Genomic DNA, 19,618 nt, shown 5'->3' on the forward strand with positions numbered 1-19,618 from the left:
CCCCTTCCTTTTTTTTCTTGAAATGATAACTGCTCTTGGTTTCCCTGAAATCATACTCTCTTGTATTTTCTTTTACTGCTTTAGCAATGGTTTTGTTTCCCTGTCATCTGTATCTATTTTTCTCTGCCCCAGCACCTCATTTTGATATTTTATAGGGTTCATATATGGAGTCTTATGATTCACACATTCTTAAGGCAATATTCATTTACATACCTCAAAATACTATGCCTTGTGACCCTCCAATTTGTGTCTCTATTCCACCTCTCGTTCCTGAACTCCAGAGACACATATCTTGTTCTTAAAAACTCTGTTATTTACAGAAACATTTCAGACTTCAAAATTCTGCATGGATTAATTTTTATTTTCACATAGTTCTTTAAACTTCTACCATTTTCTTAATCTACCTGATTGCGTAATCTAGTAATCTTTGTGGTACTGTCTCCACTCATCTCTTCAATCCATTGCCAAACCATGCCTAAAGACTTCCGAATATATCCTGTGTCAAGGAATAGATTTGTAGAGAGATGATAGGTCTTTCTTGATTTCAAGTTTGTTGTTAAAACCTTCATTATCAGTTACAGAAACTGCTGTTATTTTGAATTCACTTCCCTAATCCAACTGTCTCCTCCATCCAGTTAGTTTATCATACCAGCAGCCAGGATAACATTTGGGATTACCCATTCAAAATATATTAGTGGTACTAAAGGTTAGAGGCCACAGTTTTTCCAAATTCAATTTGATTTTTTGTGCAGGACTATGCTCTGCATGAAATCAAGTTTGGCACTCTTGGTGGCCTCCACCAGGCACTTGTAGCACCTCTGCTTCCTTCTCTGTGGAATGTCTTGTCATAGACTTTCATAACCTTTTCATCTGTGGAATTCCCACTCAGCATCCATCACACGTACTAACTCCTTCAAAGATGCTTTCTGAAAATTTGCAGAAGCTAGACCATCTAAAACTATATTCTGTCAAAATAACTTGCCCCTGCCTTGCATATTACATCAGCTACAGCATTAATAAGGTTGGCCCTCTGTGTTCAGAGTTTCTGTACTCATAAAGTCCACAAAACTCATCTAGAAAGTGTTTGAAAATAATGACTATAGAACATACACAAATTATTCTTGTATCATTATTCTCTAAAAATATAGTGTCATGATTATCTGCATAGCATTTGTATTGTAATGGACACTAAAACTGGTCTAGAAATGACAAATTATATGGGAGGATATGCATAGGTTGTGGTCAAATAGTGTGCTATTTTATATAAGAGACTAGAACATTGTGAGGGTGTTGGTATAAGCAAGAGTACTGGACCAAATCTCCCATGGATATTGAAGAACAGCTGTTTATTCCTCTTTGTTTGAATGCCATGCTCAGCATAATATCTGAAACATTTGGCTCACAAGAACTTTAAGGATTTGTGTTTTTAAATTAGATTTCTACCAAAAGTCCCATCTCTCTTGTCAATCTTGGCAATCTAGTTTTATGCAAGAGCTATACTTATGCTCTTTCCTTCAGACCCATCTTTTGCCCTAGTGGTATTTCCTAGTATAATCTCTTTCAAACTAGTTCTTCCTCCCCAGAGATGTTTCAACCAGATTTTTCCCCCTTGCACACCAGTGCTCAGAGTCACTTTCCAACTGTCTGCAAAATGGAAAATCCACCAGAAAGCGAAATGACTCAAGGTCATTTCGCTTTTCTGAGGCAAAGTGGGCACTCAAATAGTGTGCAAATTTGTGTTTCCTACATTGCTTTTCTAACAGATGGTCTATTGGAAAGGACAATTCAGACCAAAAATAGACCTGTAATGGCTTATTAAGAGGCATTTAGGGAGCAAGAAAACACATTTCATAATGTCCAAGAATGATATAAATGTGGTACCTTGCAGTTGTTTAAGACCTTTGGAAAACATTTATCTATATGGCTGCTCCACAAAATATTCTTGGTGTCCAAGCTCTCTGTCTGATGAAATGGAAATGTACCTGCTGCTGTTATCTTATTTCTGGGGCTTTGGAAGTACCTTCTTGTTTTCCAGAATTACTCTCCCTTCTGACACAAAGATGCCAGACTTTTTTTTGTGACACACCAGACTCCAATACTTTTTCTACGGATTGCAGCCAATAGTGACAATCGCTCTAACATGGTAGTTAAAAAAATCATACAGGAATGTCCCTGATGCGTGTTGACTCAATGAGAAAACATAATTTGAAGGCACTAGTGAGTATTATTTGAAGCACTTTTAGGATAAACTTCATTGTTTCTAGTAATAACAGGTTTTGGAGGGGGACTTAGGAATGGGATGAGATTGTTTCAGGTGAGAATTTAAGGGGCAAAATGTCAAGAAAGGAAAATGTAAACATCCTAATACCTTATGATATATCTTGTTGGGACTTTAATCTTTCTAGAGATAATATGTAAATCCTTTGGACATGAACAGAATGATCAAGAAAAAATAGAGAAGCATCCTTTCCAGTGTAGGTTCAGGTTTGGGCCTGTTTTTGTGCGATTCTGTGAATTGAGTAGATTAAGGTACAATTGGACACTTACTCCAGCCCCTTTATGAACTCTTGCTGAGATGTGTGTAAACAAGTATCTTTTATGAACATCTTGGAGCCTGGGGCCAGAGTTTTACATTTGTTAAATCATCACACATTTAAGAAATGGGTATGAGAAAACACTCCATTATTTTGATACATTATCTGTACATATTTAGCTTCCTCTTGATTCATCATAATTCCAAAAGAAATATTATTACATGCCAGTGGATATAGTTTTCCATATATTTATTGCTAGTGTTGTTATTTTCAACATCTGCATATGTAAGTAAAGAGATAAAAAATAGGTCATAGTTTTTTATACATGAAAAAGCTGGAATGAGAATTATTTTTAGAATGGATGAGATGATGTTTGCTAATGGCTTGGAAAATAAAATAGGATCAGAAATGAAAATAAGCTATAAACTTTATTCTAGTCTTGCCCTATAAAATTGTCTTGGGGAAATAAATGTTAAATCAAGAATTTTATGACTTTCTTTCTGAACTCACAGGAACTTCAAAGTAAACTCAAAAACAAGTGAAAAGTTTAATTACATCCCCCTATCTACATATAAACACATGCACACATATACATATATACATACATGTAAGTACACTTTTAATAAATACAATAGGTTGCCAAAGTTAGGAATTTATAAATCATTGGAAAAAAATCCAAAAAGAAATAACCTTTTCAAGGCCATGGAGCATCCTGATTAATCTTTGATGTTCTAATTTTTCTTACCTCTAAGAAGAAGGAGTGGGTACAGAGAAGGAAGGGTAAAATAGCCCAGGTAGTCCTGGGTCAATGAGTGAGATCTTCAACTCTGTCTAAGTTGCCAAATCAATTCCACTAGGATCTTCCAGCTGAATCTTCTTCCTCTGAGCAGGATGCAGGAATAAAGGCAGATGACACTGATCCAGAGGTGAGAGTGGAAGACTGTGCAGGATGCTGAATGCTCATAGTTCATCTCTGGCCTAACTCCCTGTGGAAGAAAACGAGGCCCAGCAAGGCCATGCTTAGCCACAGCCATGTCTGATTTTGTTTCTGAAGAAATCTGTTGCCGTTCCCATGAGTTCCTGCTCAAAGTGAACCATTTATCCTACCTACCACTCTTCCAAGGAACCCACTGAATACACAAGGGCTCATTCCTAGCGTTTTTCCATGAAATACATTCTCAAGTTTGGGATAAGCCTGCAAGAACTCTCAACATCTCTAAATGTCTTTTGTTACATGTTTTTCTGCATATTTTCTGTTTTGGCTCTTCTAACCTGCTCATTTAACTACCTCTTAAACTAATCCCATAGAGCTCTCTTAAGGATATTTTCCTTAGCAGGGGATGACAGTGGGCTAGTGGAGGGAGTTAGGATTACAGTTTTGTAAACTAATATTCACCAAGGATTCCTACTGATGGACAATTTATTAGTCTCTAAGGCTGTGGGGCTGAACTGGTGTATCAGATTTCTCTGGAGATCTTTTTAAAGTGCCCACTCATATGTGCTAAATTGGACTTTGAGGAGTAGATGTCCTGTGGGTTTTTAAGTGTCTAGACCAGTTTAGATTATCTAAATTTTCCTCCAAAATTAAACTGGTTCATTAGAAAACTGGATATTGGGCTATATTGTTTAGCTCCTAACAATTATATTTGACTTTATGTATGCAGGCTAAGTTGAGTGATGTTAGGAAAACTGATAAATTACAGTCACTTTAGGATTTAAGAATATGATCTCTAATTGCACATATTGTTTTGCATCAGGTTCCTGTGTATGGATTTCTCCTGGAACTAAATGCTGAAGTAGAGTGACTAGTGGAGGAAGCAGAAGCTCTATGTTTCTTTTTTTCTTTTTTTAAAGATTTATTCATTTTATTACAGCCAGATATACAGAGAGGAGGAGAGACAGAGAGGAAGATCTTCCGTCCGATGGTTCACTCCCCAAGTGAGCCGCAACGGCCGGTGCACACCGATCCATAGCTGGGAACCTGGAACCTCCTCCAGGTCTCCCACGCGGGTGCAGGGTCCCAATGCATTGGGCCGTCCTCGGCTGCTTTTCCAGGCCACAAGCAGGGAGCTGGATGGGAAGTGGAGCTGCTGGGATTAGAACTGGCGCCCATATGGGATCCCGGGGCTTTCAAGGCGAGGACTTTAGCCGCTAGGCCACTGTGCCGGGCCCTGAAGAAGCTCTATCTTTTGGAACAACTTTTAAGTGCAGGAATTTAAGATGTTGTAAATAATTAGGATTCTCACATTTCTTCCAGTTCAAGCTTAAAGCGGCAGTTTTAAGAATTGGGACACCTTTCTGTTATACATCTCTGTGTGCATTCCTGGATTCATTTTACTCATCAAACTGTAGTCTCTGGGCAGTCAAAATGCTGCTTTGGTTGACCACAACTCATGCTAGCGTGCCTGGGTTTGAGTCATGGCACTGCTCCTGCTTTCAGCTTCCTTCTCAGGCAGATGTGGGAGGCAGCAGTGATACCTGAGGCAGATGGGTCCCTGCCACACATATGTGAGATCGGGGATGGGTCCCCAGCTCTGACGCATTTGAGGAGTGAACTAGAAATAGGTCTATCTTCACTTTTCTGTTTTTGTGTTTCTCCATGAATCTAAAAAATAAGTAAATTGAGTGTAGTTCCAATTGGGGTTCTTTTAATGGTAAATTTCCATTATTTTGAATTTATTGCTGGATATTACATAAAATTCTTTATGGAATGAATAACAGTAAAATATAGATAATAACAGTTTCAGTTTTTTTCTTTTGTTAAGTCAGGAAAATATGAGCTCTTGGGTTTGGAAAATTATAATAGATGATAGCAAGAAACTTAATTTAGAAATATTGTTCTTCATGCAGCATTCACTAATGGTAAAAAGATCTATTATTAGCATAATTTTTGAATATAACAATTATATTTTTATGATATTGTGACATTCTCCTAGATGCTCTTGTTTTACTTGCATTATCTAGTTTGTCTTATGCAACTATTCTCTATTGCAATGAAAGTATTGTTGCTATTTCTCTTTTAAAGTCAAAAGAACCAAGGATCTTTGTTGGAGGATTTTGTAATGTCAATAGAGATATTATTCAAAGATACTGAAGGCATTCATAAATCCCTGCTCAGGAAACACTGTGGATCGTTTAAGATCAACTATGTCTACATAACTTAATTAATAAAATTTAATTGCGCTGCCACCTGTAGTGCCAACATCCCAGTTGGGGATAGATATTGTCTTGGCTGTTCTGCTTCAGATTCAGTTCCCTGCTGAAGCTCCTGGGAAAGCTAAATAGGATGGCCCAAATGCTTGAACTTTTGCATCCATGTGGAAAATCCCATGGAGTTCCACACTCTTAGCTTTTGCCTGGCCCAGTTCTAGCTAAGCAGCTGGAATCTGCAGAAGGAAGATTCTCTGACTCTTCCCTCCATCCATCTGTCTCTCAGTTTCTTTCTCTCCTTTACCCACTTCTTCTTTCTGTTTGTCCCTCTCTCTGTAATTCCGTCTTTCCAACAAATAAAATCTTGAACACTTATGATATGTCTGCTATGTAAGTGAATGAATATGAATGGTCTTATGTTAGAAAATAATGTACAAATATAGAAAGAATTAATGTAAACTATGACCCAAGACATGTATAACTCTATTGAAGTGAAACAAAAATTAAACAGATAATTTCGTGGACTGATTAAACATAGTAGAATAAGTAATATAATAAAATATGAGTGCCAAATTGTTCATTATAGAGAAATTAAAATGCTATTTTAGTGTCTATTAGTTTGATAAAGATAATTACACATCATTCCAAAAGCCATCAAGAGGACATATATCTAACTATATTTAATATATTTTATACTGTATTATTGTATTAATTAATTAATATTAGAATAATGCTACACAAATATTCTGAAGGACAATTTATCAGTGTATATGAGGCTACTTCAAAAGTTCATAAAAAGTTGAGTTAAAATTTAAGTTTAGTTTGGTGCAAAAAAAATGGAAACCACACATCTGATTGTTTCAAAAAATTGACTGAAATGTATCTTGTGAAAATGAATCATGAACTAGAATTTTGTGCACCAAAACAAACCTGATATTTGATTGTATTTGTCACAAACTTTGTAGAGTATTGTTGTTTTACAATCTGATAAGTCTATATTTGTTGTGTCAGCTTTAAAATTTAGATACAGCGTCAGTACACACTTAGAGAGCAGAATGATGGGCTTATGACTGCTTATGAAGGACTACACTACTGTAATAATATAGGGAAAGTCAGTGTGGAGGAGGGAATTTGGGGAGGGGTTAAAGGGAATCCAAGAGCTTATGGAATTGTATCAGAAAAAAGTAAAAACAAAAATCAGAGACACAATCAAAAGTGTATTTATGAGAATTTTAATACTGAAATGTCTATAATAGTTTACACATATAACAGTAGGAAATAATCTCTCAGAAATGTTTATGAATTTTAAATTATTCTGTTAATTAAAATATTTTGAAATGTTTTTAGGACAGTGTTATTTTTATAATAAGAAAAAAACTATACCAAAACTATAAAATTAATTGAATAACACTTTCACTAGCTAAACCAGTTGTTCTAATTTGATGTAAAACCAGATGTTCCCATTTTGGAAATATCTGGTTGCTTACATCCAATTTTGTCTGTTTTATTTCGAAAGAAAAAGTTAAGAGAATGGAGTTTGTATGCACAAAGCCCTGGTATAGGTAAAGCAGCTGGGAGGTGAGCTATTTCAAGGAGGAAGTTTTGTGAAGGGTAGCAAGGATACACCCCCATCCATGGGATGCAGTGAACTTTGGTTTTTTTTTTTTTTTCTCTTTAAATTTTTATTAGTTCCATATTGTTTCCTTAATATATCTGATGTAAAAGGGGATTTTTAAGGGAGAAGCCCCACCCAGTCTCCCACCCACCCCAGGTCCCTGATGTGGGGCATGCTCCGAGGATCTTGCTCAAGTGGTTTTGATAGTTCAACAGTTCTGAATTGCTGCCACTCTCACCACTCCAAGTACGATGAGGTCATCGGAGAATCCTCTGATTGACATAGTCCATCATAGAGTCTCTGTTTATTGCCAACATATAGCTGAGGTGGTTGATTGACTTGTTCTGTCCTCTGTCCTTTGATGGTTAGGGTTCTGAGTCCGGAAGCTCGATTGGGGGGGTTCCCAAAGAAACTTTGTCTGAGGTGTTCCCAGACTAGATTCTTGTATGAACTAGCAAGCACAGGGCCTGGCACAGTCCATTGCCCTGATCAGGTGGTGGTTGCAATTGCTGGGTTGGTTCTGCTTCCATCCCTGTCTTCCACTGGAACCAATGGGTGTTTGCGGTCCAGCCTGGTTCTGCCCAGCACACACTCGGCCCTCACATAAACCAGTGGGAGCTGCAGCCCAGTCGGAGCAACCCACAATAACCCCCACCAGTCCCGCCCCCTACCCTGGTTTGCCAGTATGTGTGGCAGACTAGTCCAGTCTGTCCCACATCTCCTTCTGCTCTCATACATGTCAATGGGTATTAAAATCTTGTTCCATCTAACCAGCTCAACTATCCAGCCTTCACGGATGTTGTTGGGTGTCTGTCTAGCCACCCCAGCCCCTGTCCTAGTTTTGGTGCCCTTCTGCGGGGGGGGGGGTGGGGGTGGGGGTGGTAACGCAAGAGGGAGGAGCCCACTATTTCCCTCCCAGGCCACTCCCACTCCCAGATTATGCACTCTCCAGGTGGTTCTGCGGCTTAACTTGACAGAATTAGCCCCCAGTGCCAGCTTCTGTCAGCTGATGCTGTGGCTAAGCCCCCAAAAGCCCCACCCACTCTAATTGTAGATTGTACCAGTAGGAATAATCTGCCCAGCCTGGTTTTTCCCTGATCTGGTCCACATGAGGCACAGGTGTTGTAGCCCTGCCTAGTCTGGTCTACCCCCATCCCAGCTCACGCTGTCCAGTGGGAGTAGCTGTTCAGCAAGGGAACCACCCCTTATTCCCCTGCCGGCTCTGCCCCTCCCTTCCTGGTTCTCATGTGTGCTGGATGGGTACTGTGGTCACATCTGGCACAGGCAACTTTGCCTTGGCATTCCGTGTTGTATACTGCTTTAGTCGTGACCGAACCTGGCTCGACCCACACTCTGGTCAGATGTTCAGATTTGTCAGTGGATGATGTGAATTGATTCAGCCTGGTCTGCCCCTCACCCAGGCCAAATGTATGCCAGTGGGAAACTTTCCATGACCTCTTCTGGGCTGTTTCCCTCCGTGCTTCTTGCGCTTACCTGCCGGGTCTGTGTCCTGCCAGAGGAGTTGCCCAGGCTCCTTCATCCGAACCCCTCCTGGTGCCAGATTTCGTGCATACCAGTGGATGCATGAGCCAGCACTACTCAATTCATCTCCTGTCCTAGCAGGAACAGCAGTTTTTCCTAACTGGTCTTCAACCCATTCTGGTTCTTGCTGTTGGATGTTTCAGCCCAGCCTTGGCTCGTCCATACCCACATATAGCTCATACATGACTCAGTTGGGGTTGAGACCTAGCCTAGTGTGTCCCACATCTACCCTGGTCCTCCAGAATACCAGCAGGTATTGGAGTCTGGTCCGGCCTGATATGTCTTGTCCTAGTCCACACTTGTGCCAAAGGAGACTACAACTGTTTCCTGACCAGAACGCAGCCCCATTCCAGCTTGTGTGCCCCTTGGTGGGATCCTCCACCCAGCTAGGGTGTCCCCTTTGCTCCCCAACCAGGCCTGTTCCCAGCCAGTGTTCAGCATGCCAGTGGTTGCTCTGACTTAGCTTGTCACTGCCCGTCACCTGTCGCAACCCCTGCCTTAGGCACTGTGGCTCAGCGTCCATGGCTCACGCAGACCAGTTGGTGCAAGAACCTAGCTGGGCATGTCCTGTGCTCCATCCTGGTTTCCAATCTTACTTGTGGGCTAAGGTTTGCTCAGTACTGCCCAGTGCGCCCTTTCCATCGCCTTTTCATACATTGACGAGCTGTTGAAGCTACTTTGCCCAGCCTGTCCAACCCCCAGGTCCGGACCACCTGTTCACCAGTGGGAGCTATGATTCGCCAGGGGAGCTTCTCAAGTTTCTCCCCCTGATCCCCTCCCAGACCCAGTTCTCATACATGCCACTGGGCTTTAGGCCAGTGCCCGGTACAGTCTGGCCCTCCACTTGGCCTTGCATGAGCTGGTGAACGTTGCAGCCCGGCCCACCCCACACCCTATTCAGGATGCACACTCAAGCGCCGCTGCCCTTACCAGTCCAGACTGCCATCGATTCTCCAATCTGTGATCAATGGCAGGCTCCTTGGTCACACCTAGCTTAGTCCACCACCACTACATCTCTTGAAGTAACCAGTAGGATTAGAATTTCCATAGGGTTTTGCCCACACATCCCCCACAGAATCTTCCCCCGGATATGGTTCTCTAGCGTGTTTGTTAATGTCATGGCCCTGCTTAATGTGACCAGTCTCTGCTGGGTCAGTTCTGTTTCCAGCCCTGTCATCCACTTGGACCAATGGGTATTGTGGTCCAGCTCTATCCTACCCACTTCATACTCGGTCCTCACGCAAACCAGTGAGAGCTGCAACCCAGTTGGGGCGACTCCCCATAACCCCCACCAGGCCTGCTCCCTTCCCTAGTTCCCATGCATGCGAGTATATACCGCAGGCTTGTTCAGTCTGTCCCACCTCCCATTAAGCTCTGGCACTTGTCAATGGGCATTGAGGCCTAGTTTGATCCAACCAGCCTACTATCCAGCCCGCACACCTACTGGCAGGTGCCTTTCTGTTTAGCAACCCCTGCCCCTGTGCTGGTTTTCGTGCTCTCCAGTGGGAGTGGTTACCCATGAGGGAGGTGCCCACTATCTCCTGCTAGGCCACTCTAACTTCTGGATTGCACACTCTCCAGGTGGTTCTGGCAATTAACTTAATAGAATTTGCCCCTGGTGCCAGTCTGCCATCTGATGATGTGGCAAAGCCCTACCAACCCTTGCCCATTCTAATTTTGCTTGTACCATTCGGAACAGTCAACCCAATCAGGACCTTCCCCGATCTAGCTCTCATGAGGCCCACAGGTGTTCCCCTCACCTATCTCAGCCTTTGCTTTCAGTTCTGTGGCATAGTATCCCTGCCTCCTGTAGACCAGTTGTTGTAAGAGCCTGGGTTGGAATGACATGTGCTCCATCCTGATTTCTATTCTTTTTTTGTGAGTTGAAATTTGTTTGGCCCTGCCCAGTCTGCCCCCTTCCAGTTGCAGCTCGGTCCACTCCACATCCTGTTTTAGGATGCTCCTTTTGGTGATGCTGCCTTGACCTGCCCAGAATGCCATTGGTTCCTTTACTCATAAGTGATGGCAGGTGCCATGGTCACTCCTAGCTTAGCCCCTTGCCACCCCAGCTCGCGAGCTAACCTGCAGGACTTGTATTTTCACAGGGTTAGGCCCACACTTCCCCCATAGAGTTTACCTCCGGACCAAATTCTCTCACGTGCTGGTAAGTGTCTTGACCCTGCCAAATGTGACCAGTCCACTGCTCCACCGCCCAGTCAAGTCATGGTGCCCAGCTAGACAGGCCCCCATCCATAGCTTTGGTGTGGACTGGTGTGTGGCAGTCAGTGATGCTCTATGCTAATAGCCCTTCTCAGGATTCCTAATGAGGCTGGTGATTCAGTCTGGCTCAAATCGATCTTATGGACACTCCCCACCAAATCATCAGGTCTGAGTCCCCATGCTTTCTCGAAAGTTTCCTAAGCAGCAATTTCATATCCTTAAAACCCCAGAGCTCGCCGCTGGGTGGCCAGCAGGCAGAGCCTGGCACCATTTGGTGCACTGGTCACCCAAAGCCAAGAACTCAGTCACTGCCTTTCGGCACTGGTCTTGGCCTGCTGAGTCCCCAGTCTTGGATCCGGCCTGGCAGGGGCACCCCCCACAGATGCCATTCTGTGGGGGGTTGCCATCTGCCCCCAGCCCCAAGGCCCTGAATCCGGCTTTTGGCGGCAGGGTGGAGCTAGGACTACAATCCCATTCCCAAGGTTCCCTCCTGGCGTGCTTATCCTGAGGGAAGGTTGCTCTTGGGCCTGGAAAAAGCCAAGGACTCAGTCACTGCCTTTCATCAGTGGTCTTGTCCGATGCAGTGAACTTTGAACTGGTCCTCCTGCCAGGGTCCTGTGGGCTGACACAGCTGACTTGGGGGAGGGGACACTATTTTCTGAGTGTGGCTGTCAGGCCACAGCTGCTCCTGCCATCTGTTCTGCCTTTGATTCATATTGTTTGTCATTTCTCCTGTGCCTGTTTTGTAGGCTGCTGTGCAGTGCTCATTTTTAAGTGACTTCTCTGAGAGTCATAACAGTGTGATTTCAATTCTATTTTACCTGGAGGGCTTTGTTTTCAGAAGAGATCCAACTCATACATCATCAACTCATATGGGACATTGAAAGCTTGATTCAAGAAGTTAATCAGGTTTTTGTGATCTTTAGGTTCTGATGAACTATTTAAATTAACTCGCAGGTGGTTAGACGGAATAGATTTGGCCTGAATGTGATTTGAAGAATAGGGATATAGACCTCAACTGACAACTAGGGATTACTTTCTATTAAATTGATCAGCTATGTCCTTTTTGTTTCAGTTGCTCTCAGTGTAGAAAAGATTTATTTGTTTAAATGCAGGGCTGAATGACATGGTGAGGAGGAGAAAGATTTGGTTCACTGACTCACTCCCCAAATGGCCGCAACAGCCAGGGGTGGCCAATGCTGAAGCTAGGAGCCAGGAACTCCATCTGAGTCTCCTACATGTGTGGCAGGGACACACGTACTTGGAACATCATTCATTGCTGTCTCAGTTTTATTGGAAGGGAGCTGGGTTGAAGGCAGAGTAGCTGGGACTTGAACAGGCTCTGATATGGAATGCCAGTGTTGCAAGCAGTAGGTAACCCACTGTGCCACAATGACAGCCCCCCTCCCACCCAGTGATTTCCAATTGAGCATTTTATCTTTTTAGGATCTTACCCTTTTCAGAACAGAAGCAAATATTAAATAAAATATTCAATATGTTCTTGTTATTGTTGTTCAGATACCTAGATACCTACTCTATACTTGGCTCAGCATGCTGATATACAAACCAAAACAGACATTACATCCTTGGAGGTATAAACTGAAGCAGACACCAGTTCGATTTTTTTTTCTGGAGTAAACAAATACTATGAGATTAAGTTACCTTCTCATTGAGGCAGCAGCTGCAAAAACCGAATAGAAATAAACCACTGAACAACTTATTACAGGAAGAGGGAGAGTAAATGGAACAGGAATGAAGCCTGAAAACTTTCAAGGGCAACCTGTGGCTGATTATCATGGCACTGGCAGCTCAAAGGGGAAATCAACCTACCACCTTCTTGCTTTTAGATTGTCCAAAAGGTGGCATGTATTTCACTCCCTAGAGTTCCCATGTAGAAGATGTCCGGAGATATTCCCCAAAACAACCAATGTGAATGTCTCATATCCTACTGACATTGTTTTCCATGTCCAGGTAAATTTCTACTATTTAAGACCTATTTCTTGTTGCACAAAACTATTTCCTCCTGTTTGATCATGCAATATTCACAGAAAAACTTCTGCAAACATGCAGTGTGGGTTGTGTGTAAACTGTGTTCCATTGTTCGGGGGGGATAGTTTAGTTTCCCTCACTTAATAGATGAGACCATTCAAATTCAGAGGATTAAGACTAAGCAAAGCCATGAGGGCCGTTTTTCTCTAGGCTAGTCTGACTCAAGGGCCATGATCTAAAGAATAGGTTATTTTAAGGACAGGAAGAATAACGGGTTTCATTGGTAATGTCAGCAGATGGCCTTGTTCTCTGACCTCCCAATAAACAGTTATGGTTGCATTTCTGGATCCCTTGTGATGTAGTGGAACCACACCTCTAGCTTAGTTTATAACCTGGGCATGGGACATCATGGTTGGTATGAGATTCTACAGAATTTCTCCCTCTTGGGTAAAAGTTGGCAACATTCAAGATAATGACTGTTCAACCCGAGTCTCTGAATAACTTTGGAGAACAGTCTCAGATGACGCATGGTGACAATGTGGTAGTACAAGCAGGAGTCAAGGACTTTTAGTATATTGATAACTCAGGAGTTGTTCCGACAGCATAAATGAGCATTTGTTCTTCAGCACAAAGTCTAGACTATTGTACTTCCATTCCAGATTATCAGTGCAGGTGAGCATGTTTCTCAAAAGTTCTCTTGGGCACTGGAATTATGACTAAAATTAGCAGATAGATTCGATTAAGATTTGCTCTTATGAGCTTTTATTAAGATCATAAATAGAAAATTTGAAAATGACTATACTCACACCATGAAATGAACTTTATACATTAATGAAATAGTTAAGGTGTGTATTTATTGCAAGCACCATTGGGAAACCTGGTGGTTATTAGGAAAATGTCTGTGATTGGATTGGGGCAGAAGTGAGACAATTTAATTTCTGCTTGAATTTTGAAATTAAAGAAAAAAATCCCCAGTGGGATGTAGAGTTTTGCTAGTGACTCCTTTTTAGGAAGATTGTTACTAAATGCCAGTGACAGAGAGTGTGGCAAGACATGATTCCCAGATCTGGCTATGCGCAGAAGGACCTGGAAAGCCAGCAACTAGAGAAACCACTCTGTATACATTCTGAGGCAGAATATTGGGGCAAGGGGAATCCAGGAACTTGTATTTTAAAAAGTGTCAGAAAACTTCAGCTCTGGAAACCCGCACGGCACACTGCAAGTTTGGCTGTTTTAAAATATCATTTTGCCTTTACTATAAACATGTACACCTTGAGGTCTTAGGATGGGCTCCAGTGGGTTGGGACAGTTTTCATAGTTATTCTTGGTCCCTGGGAGGCAAGACCAAGGGATCTGGGCAGGAAATAAAGAAGGGAGAGTGCTGTCAGTTCTGTTTAATCTACCGCATTGTAGAGGAACCCACTGAGTAAAGATTGTTTGGATTTCTTGCAGAGCCTTTTATCTTCATCCTGTTAGAAACATACAAACACAGGCTATGCATATTAAGCGGGGATTTGAGTCAAACAAATTATAATTTGTTATCTTGGAAGAAGAATCTATTTAATTTGTTCACATTTAATTTTTTTTATATATTAAGAAGAAAACCAGACCTGGAGTTAGTAAAACCATCTGAAAGGCAGAATTATACAGCTAGGATTCATGTACATATGGCAGCCCTCTATCCAGTTCCCAGATTCCACTCTGAGGTCACATTATACAAATCCCTCCCCATCTATCCTATTATCACATGCTCCATACATCTTTGCCATAGTCTATTCTTTGAGTCCTTTCTGAAGGCTCTGGTATCAAGATTCTATATCTTGGTCTTACCTGGAACCCCTGCACATGGCTCACTGTTGTCTTTGAAAATATTCTCTGTTCTATTTTTTTGATGTTTATTTATTCTGTTTTATTTATTCAAGAGGCAGAGTGTCAGAGACAGTGAGAGACCTTCCATCTGAGGATTTACTCCCAAAATGTCAGCAACATCTGTGGCTTGACTAGCTTGAAAGCCAGAAGCCAGAACCTCCATCTGGGTCTCCCATATGGGTGGCAGAGACTGAAACACTCACACCATCATCTTCTATGTCTCAGACAAAACACCAGGGAGCTGGATTGAAAGTGGAGGCAAGAGTCACTCCCAGACACTGACCCGGGGTGTTGGTGTCCCAAGCTGCAGCTTAACCTTGTGTGTGTGTGTGTGTGTGTGAAGCTGTACCTAAAGACTAACTGCAAAAGAACGCTGTAACAGCAAAATAATTCCTAAACAATCAGACTGAGTCCATCCCTGAAGTGTCAGCTTTCTCTGTGGGGTTCTGTTCTTCTGTTCCTCTACTCATCCTTTTCTTTTCTTTTCTTTTCTTTTCTTTTCTTTTCTTTTCTTTTCTTTTCTTTTCTTTTCTTTTCTTTTCTTTTCTTTTCTCTTCTCTTCTCTTCTCTTCTCTTCTCTTCTCTTCTCTTCTCTTCTCTTTATCACCTTCCCTTTAAATTCATGTTCTTTTTCACACAGAACTGCTCAGTATTGCATTGAAAGTCTTTGATCCTAAGGACCAGTTCTCAGAAATTTGCTTTCTGCTATGGAATGGGTGATCAAATTATGTTTTTAAAAGACTACAATACCCTTTTTTTTTTTTTACCAGTCAAGACCAGCTGTAGGAATACATGAAAGTGGCATGCACACACACCTCACACATACATATACATACGACTCTCTGTTTGTACTCCTCTGCAGAATCATAAAATTTAAATGCACGAGGACAAAAACCTGAGGTTCTGTTTTATCCACATGAATCTCAGGAGAAAAGCTGGCCACTGTTCTTACTGGCTGTGAATGTATACCTAGAAGACAGCACTCGTGAGAGACCTGAGAAGAAGCTCCTGGCTTCTAGGTTTGGATTAGCTTAGCTCTGACTGTTGTGATCATTTGGAGAACAAACAGATGGAAGACCCTCTCTCTTTATCTCTGCTCTTTCAATAAAAATAAATAAATCTTTAAAGAACCAACAACACAAAGATGTTAACTTAAATCTCTTATACATAATACAAGATCAGCAATTTTAAGAACTAACATAAAACATAGGGTGCCTATGCTTTCTTGTTGAACACCTGATTGTTCTATGGAAGAATTTTTTTTCTCACCTGTATCTTTTGTATAAACCAAGATTTGAAAGTTTAGCTTGAAAGATTTCTTTGACACTGTGCTTCTTCTGTTAGAGCATTCCTTTTCAGTCCTTATCTTAGGTTGCAGGTGTTGGCAGCCTAGCACACTTACAGTGGGAGGTGAAGAAGCTGAAACCTCAAGCACCCACCCATTCTGCAGTGGTGGTACCATGAGGCCTGAAATGTTCTGCTCAGGAACTGAGATAATGGAGTAGATCCTGGCAAGAGTTTACCGGACTAGTTGTTGGAAACACTAGACCAACATGACTGGGGAAGGCAATAGGGAACACATCTTGAACCTACCAAAGAAGCAGCTGTTTGCTGCCCTTTCCACTACACCAGAATTCTAATTCTCTCCAGCATTCCCTTAACCAGAAGACTGCATTTTTTTTTTACATGTACAATTTTTGGCTCTGGAATTTCACCTGTCTTATATTCTATAAGCTTGTTCTCCAGGTTTTTTAAAAAAATTATTTATTTATTTTTAATTTTGATAAGGAGAAAGAGTGAGAGAGGACTTCTAACTGCTGGTTCACTCCCCACATGTCTGTAATGACTATTACAGGGGCATACCGAAGCAAGGAACCAAGGAGCGTTGTTCAGGTCTCCCACGTGGGTGCAAGGGCCCAAACACTTGAACCATCTTCCACTGCTCCCCGCAGGTCATGAGCATGGAGCTGGATCTGAACTGAAACAGCTGAAATATAAACTGGTACCCATTTTGGATGGTGGCATCGCAGGCAGTAGCTTTACCCCCTATACTACAACATCAGTTGTACTGTTTTCCAAATCTCTACAGCCTAAGTGATGCTATGCTATTAGCTTAAAGTGTTTCTCCATTTTCTCCTTCCTCTCATCATCTTCCAACATTTCCTCTGCCCCCTTGCTTTCCTTTTCCTTCTTAGCATTTATTGTGTTAATCTACTTTTCACTGCCTTAAATAAAATAGTTGCAGCTTCTTTGAGAAAGAAAAGGTTTACTTCAACTTGGAGGCTGCAGAATCAGGTGGCCCCATTGTGTAGAGTTTGGTGGAGGATGGTCAGTATGGATACAGATACATGATGACATGGTAGGGCAGGAGTAGGGAAAGAACCTAAACCAAGGTGGAACTTAAATGATAATCCATACCCTCCCAAGAATCCTGCTCTGACAGCGCTACAGACTTCCCACTGACTCTGCTTCCTAGTTGCCTCAGTTAGATCAAATCTTCATCTTAATTAAAGAGTCCTTGACATTAAAACTGCAGTTTAAATAGTTGCATAAGTTTAGGGGGAAAAATCCTGCTGTACACATATCACCCATTAAAAAGTAAAGGGAAGAAAGCACAAAACATGAAAACAATGCTAACACGTATTCTATGAACCACTCAAAAACTGAGGTTAGTATTAAGGGAATGCTGACAACTCTCTATGCTGACATCTGAGTAGGTGAAAGCAGTTTTGTTAAGAATGAATAGCATGTATTGCTTTATGTATAATGTAAAATTTAATTTTATTTGAATTTTTCAAAAAGAAAAGTATACAAGGAAACAACTATTAATTTTGGGTAAATATTTCTTCGTCATAAGAAATATTCATTTCAACTGCTACCTCTAAATCTATGATAGGAAAATTATGAGGGCTATTAAAAGTTCAAAACCATTCTGCTTTTTCTTATAATGGAACTCAATTTAGCATAAGCTCCCTGCTAAGATGAAAAATGGAAAATATGACTCTCGTATGTGTCCTATGCTTACTTTTATTTTTTCCAGGATATTATTAGTTACATTACAATTTTTATTTCATTAAACACTGTGATATGTCTATGTATTCAAAATCAAACAACCTAACTGAGAAGTGTCCTGGTGTCAATTAATTCACATCAGTTTCCTTTTCCTAGCACGTCCTTTGAATCTAGGGGTTCATTTTCTTTTTTGTTTGAAGTAAAAAATATTTTCTGTACTGCGTGTTTGGTGTAGCTATTAAACCATTGCTTGGGACATCTGTATTCCCTGTTAGAGTGCCAGGGTTCAAGTACTGATTCCATTCCTGATTCAGGATTTTTGCAATTTCATATCAGACAACAGTTTCTATAATTTTATATTATGACTCATATAATTGATCTGGATTGAGTTCTTGGCTCCTGGCTTTAGCCTGGTCAGTGCTAGCTGTTGCAGGCATTTGAGGACTGGTCAGCAGGTGGGAGATATTTGTCTGTATGTGTTTCTCTGTTTCTCTCTTTCCAGTAAATAAATACATAAAAAGAAAAAAAATTTCTTATTTTATTTTAAATAATTCTTGTTTCATTTGGTGATTCTTTAACTGTGATAATTTTTATTCTCTAATTTTTCTCTAAGTATTTCATCTCTATTTTATTGGATCTGAAATAATTTAGTGAAAATATGTATAATGGAGAACATCTTTCTGGAAAGACAGACATCTCTCTATATCCATGAAAGTTTGGTGGTGATACATGAGTCTAGAATTGGGGCTTTTTGAGAATTATAGAAAATCCCAATGTGACCCTGATTTTGATTGATTAAAATCTTGGAGAGTCCATTTTCTTGTTTGTAATAGGATGTTAATAACACGTGCCTCTTTGTACTATAATATGAAGCCAATAAAGAAATACACTACAGGAAAACAAAACCATCTTATGTAAGTTTGGGTAGTAAAGCATCATTATTTATATTTGTATCAGATAGTAATCAGACTTTTTTGAAAAATGAATCTTATTTTTTTCTTTTTAAATTATTATTAGTTTATGATACAGTTCCATAGGCCGCGGGATTTCCCTTCCCTGCTCCCTAAATCTCCTCCCTCTCCCACTGGGTTTCCCTTTATTATTATTTTAGTATAGCTCCTCATAAAAAGTTGTATGTCTTCTTTCACTTGAATCTTGTGCTAAGTTGAGGGCTAATTTCTTGAAACATGGTAAAAACTGGCTGATGTATATGGCTGATTTCTGGCTGAGCTGAGTCCCTGACTGGATGAGGTACACAGCACCTGTTTAAAAATGCAGAAAGAAAGGTGCAAAACAGAGCCAGGTAAGAGCAGTTGCATTAAGTAAGAAAATAGATGTCTAGATGTTTCATAAAATGAGAGGCCCAATGGAAGTATTTGAGTTTATTAGCTTTTATTTTGAGAAATGTCATTACAGAAGAGCAAAAGGATTTTGGAATTAGGGAAAACTTAAATTTGTATCTCACACTTGCCATTTAATGACTGTCACATTGGATGACTCTTAAAACTTTTCCCTAGTTCCGTTTGCTTTTTGCATTTCCTGAAAAATTAATTTCAGTTTTGCATGTTGTTAAAATTACCATGGTGTGAAATAACTGCAGGTAGTTACTCTCTTGTGGATTGAATTTTTGGTTTTAGTTGTTTACCGCTCCCTGTGGAAATTAATTTGCATATGTTGCCTCTTAAAC

The sequence above is a fragment of the Ochotona princeps genome, chromosome 8 (genome assembly GCF_030435755.1).
Source record: "Ochotona princeps isolate mOchPri1 chromosome 8, mOchPri1.hap1, whole genome shotgun sequence".
Classification (NCBI taxonomy): Eukaryota; Metazoa; Chordata; class Mammalia; order Lagomorpha; family Ochotonidae; genus Ochotona; species Ochotona princeps.